Source organism: Apostichopus japonicus, chromosome 4 (genome assembly GCF_037975245.1).
Source record: "Apostichopus japonicus isolate 1M-3 chromosome 4, ASM3797524v1, whole genome shotgun sequence".
Taxonomy (NCBI): Eukaryota; Metazoa; Echinodermata; class Holothuroidea; order Aspidochirotida; family Stichopodidae; genus Apostichopus; species Apostichopus japonicus.
In genome coordinates this window covers 2,186,316-2,190,983 of record NC_092564.1, presented here as the reverse complement: position 1 = coordinate 2,190,983, position 4,668 = coordinate 2,186,316, and the positions used below count along the sequence as shown (strand labels likewise).

Genomic DNA, 4,668 nt, shown 5'->3' with positions numbered 1-4,668 from the left:
TTTATGAATTGATCTTTCTACTAATCTATTTCTTAGTATCGAAAACAATCACCTGGATGTATAATTGTTAAATAAGACTCTTTCCTTATACCTCGTAATTAATTATCTCGAATTTAACCTGAAGTTTGTACTTTCAATTTAAACATAAAATTGATCAAGTTGATTGATAAGTAAAGAAAGATTAATTATAACAAGATTTAGTATAATTTGGGAAATAAAAACTCCATAAACAAGAACGTTTATTCTATTTTCAATTATTTCAGCATAATACTAATTTTCAGAACTTTTAAGTTAAAAACACGTTCTTACAAAATCCATTAACTAGCCTGTGGTCAAAGAAAATCGATTATCTGGGTGATTTTATTGCATTTGTAAGCAATGCATGAAATTATACATAATAAAATGAATGTATTGAGCAGTAAAACATACCTGTTACCTCAGTTTGCGTGACATATAGCTTATTCCAAGGCTGGTTAGAAGTATTTGTAGAAAAACTTGGACAAACAAATTACTCCTCGTTTCCTTAGACTGCAGGAAAAATCTCCCACATTAATATTAATCATAAGTGTAAAACTATAAACTCTTATTGATCACATAACCGCAAAATTGATAAATTTCTGAAAATATAAGTTTTACTTGCTTGAAATCTAGGGACGTTACATCATACTTGACATCAAATTATAAATATATATATATGTATATATATATATATATATATATATATATATATACATATATACATATATATATATACATACATACATATATATATATATATATATTGTAATACTTTCCTCTGTGAGTAGCGCCGGCCAGCTGATTCAAGGTTCTTGGCCTAAGATGTAGTATTGTAATTGGCCAGATAATGAAGATGAACACAAAATAAATCCAGAGAGGTGAAGGTAACACCTCTAACACCTTAACACCTTTAACAGTGATATATTGAATAGAAAACTTCTTACAGTAAGGTTAAGGGTGTTGTTCTGGATGGGCTGTACAAACTTGAGGCTACGTGGCCCTGAAGCCTACCATCAAGGATGTTTCTTCCAACAGCAACCAGAGTAGACTGTCCTTTCCCTTCCAGGTAATGCATTTTGTATAAATCCCTTAACAATACGTGGAAATACTACATGTATACAAATGATGACTTTACCCTACAACTTAGCTTAAGACATAATACACAAATACTATAGTGCATTCCTACTACCCCCAAACAATTACACTCCTTTACAGAGATGAATGCGATCACATGAGTATCCCTAGAATATATAACATTTGTTACATCACAATCCCAGGATAAGCCTGAAACCACATGCCGATCCATAGGCGCAGCCCCAAAAGCCATAATCTGCCAACAATTACAACTGGTTAACTTAATGCCAGGAAATCCCCCCTCCCCCTATATAATTCCAAGGGGATTTAAACTACCACAATGGTTCCACACCGTCCACACAGAACTCCCATTGCTCCACAACTTAACAGTCACTACGTTACACTATATATATATATATATATATATATATATATATATATATATATATATATATATATATATATATAATATATATATATATATATATATATATATACATATATATATATATATATATATATATATATATAACACTAGTATAACAAGAGCAGTATGTGAAAAAACTTCCCTATGACTGTGTTCTAAAGAAAAAACACAATAAAAAGTATATAGATTATATAAGTTTGGAACCTAATTGATAAACTAATTAATTTTTCAATCACGCGTAATGTCTTACTTGAGACGGCAATATTTTCATTAAAATAGCTGTGAAAATCGTTAAATAAAACGATCTTAATTCTTAAATGCAACTTATATTGGTAAATATGAAGGACCACTGTGTTATAAAATAGAAAAGAAAAACAAAAGTTGTTGCGGAATCTTGCAGTTTTAACCACTAATTCTATCGATCAAAGCACGTTAATCTCATTTAACTATGTAACATGACATAAGCTTATCGATGCGTGGTTTCATTGATTGCAATAAATTAATACCACATGATATCCGCTTTCCGTGAAATTTTCCCTTAGCTATTAAAACATCAAACCTTGTCATCCCAGCTTTTGTTCCACGAACGTCAGGGAGGCTTTGTTTTTACAAAATGATGTTTAATTGGGCGTGTCACTTTTTAATAGTCATATAGGGGGATCCCCTTTTGCAACAAAACGACGCATTACATTAAGAGCCTGTACGTGCTGGTAAGGACACCCACTTGGCCTCTGTTGGTCTAAAGAGATCATTATTTTTGTGCTTCGTAAATTTTTAATATAAAAAATTATAACAATAGATGGAAAGGAAAGAGTGGGTGCAAGTGGCATTCAGAAGGTATACTGTTTGTCGAAATTGTCGGAAGGAATTTGGTAATATCCTCCATAAATTGATTTTTAATGAGTGCCCTTTGTTTTCTTTGCATTTAATTCCGTGTGAGTGTATAATATGTTTTTCTTGATTAATTCTTTGTAATTAATGGGAGGGGGAAAGGGGGACTCTTGTTTACCATGTACAGCTACAAAATATATCTATATCCTTTTGTTACAGACTTATACTTTAGCCTCTATTATGAAAACAAAGGAAAACGTTTCGGAAGTTTGCTTACGTCATTTATCATGACGTCATTTCCTTCTATTGTTTTCTTTCAGTTGTTTGTGTTTTTGTTTCGAAGTTTGTTTGTCTTCTATCAATCGTTTATAACAATGAAGGCCTAACAATAACATGCAATCAAACAAAGTGTTGTATTCTTCTCTCACGAGTTTTAGCAATAGTTTTCTATGTATCGGTGGTTGAAAAAGGGGGGAGGGGCGTGGGAGGGCAAAGGAGGGGGTTGGTATGCCCCTAAAAACTAATGAGTATCCCATATGATTAATTATTGCAGTGGGAAGTTTTTAAGGACTTGAATATATTTGTTTATTTTATGGGGTCTATTATTAGAAGAACCTTTGCCCCTGTTTCAGTGACTCATTTGTTTTCTGTTTGGAAACTTTTGCACCATCCATGGTTTACTTCAGTTGATTGCCCTATAGCCTATATAGTCTTTCAGACTGTTTGTTTGGTTGTGCGGGGTGTCCCCCCTCCCCCCCCCCTTTTTGTAACTTTTCAAAGTCGTAAACTGCTCATATCTTTATGCGTAATGCACGCATCATGCGCGCGTTCTGCTCTGCTTCCACAACACAATGCATGCGGTCTAAATAGCCATAGCCTTAATCGAGATATTGTGAGCGGTCAACTTTTCGCGTCAGCTCAGTCAGAGAAAAGAGCAACAGTGTAAAGGTACTGTAACCTATCCATTCTTTACTGATTAAATGAACTGAGACATTGTTATCCATGAAGTCTAGGATGGATTCAAAGGAGTAATAAACAGACAACACCCCCTTTTTAAATTACCTAAAATTTGTGGAGGTGCATGCGTGCTACCCAACTGCCGCCTGCTCAATTATTCATAACTTTCTCAGTATAAGCTGAATGTTCGGGGGTGGGGGAGACAAGAAAAGAAGTGTTTCATTGAAAAATGAATAAGTAAACAAAATTGGAAGGAAGTACGGTATGTGTTTGCAAAGCACAAACGAAACTGTTGAGTTATACAGGTTATCTATCAGAGCTTATAATGCATAGCAATTTATGTATATATATATATATATATATATATATATATATATATATATATATATATATATATATATATATATATATATATATATATATATATATATATATATATAAGACTTATGGACAGAGTACAAAATAAGAGCATAACACCTGATAGAATGGAGAAGAACTTAGAAATAAGGAATTATAAACATTACACACTATGTTGCATACTTAGATATAACCCCAAGCCTGTATCTTTCAAGACAGCAAGAGAAGTTGTCATTGACTTAACTTAACGACATGGAAGAAAAGAATCAATCAGCTTATGTACATTTCGCGATTCAAATTTACATATGCATTAACTATAACCTTTACATTTTGCGTCAGTTTCTATGTATGTGCTATTATGCCTGACTTGATAATCGTACTTCTTTTCAACGAGTGAGGTGACTTCAGGCACCTTCCACATACCCATCCTCATCACCATCCCCAACCTCCTCATCCCCTCCTCTCATCCGCCCCTATATCTCCAATGATTATTTAAGTTTTCTGTACTTACCTTATAAATGCTGTATGATTTCACAATGTATAGGTTCCATTGTTTGTCTGCTTTCTCTCTGTTTGTTGTGTATGTGTTTTCTCTAGTTTTCTGTTGAGGATTTACAAACTCTTGGCAGTACTTTTCACTATTATTTACGAAACAATGAAATAACGATTAGTGAGTTACAATGTATCCGCTGACGCACATACTTGATGGCGTCATTCCAAAAGGAGGAGGGGTAATCATATGACATATTCAGTAACTTTTCCATCTTTCTTGTGTTTTGTTATATTTATATATATATCTGTGTTTCACCAGTTGACAGGGTAGACAAGAGTTCCCTCGCATGTATGGACTAAACTGGTATATACTGGTATATACTGGTATATATATATATATATATATATATATATACCAGTATATATCCTACATATAGGGTTTCACGTGATCAATGAAGGGAAATGCGTGGAGATGTGTAGTCCATCATGCATATGAAATTCAAAGGCGTCCC

General features: G+C 33.3%; 1 protein-coding gene across 1 annotated transcript in view; it reads right to left on the bottom strand.

Moving 5' to 3' along the window:
• The window catches only part of LOC139966115 (uncharacterized), a 73,615-nt gene extending 69,286 nt beyond the window's left edge, over nt 1–4,329 (bottom strand). The window contains exon 1 of the mRNA XM_071968820.1: nt 4,176–4,329. The gene's annotated coding sequence lies outside the window, so the exon portion shown is untranslated. The remainder of the gene's footprint in view (nt 1–4,175) is intronic.
• Nucleotides 4,330–4,668: the final 339 nt, after the last annotated feature.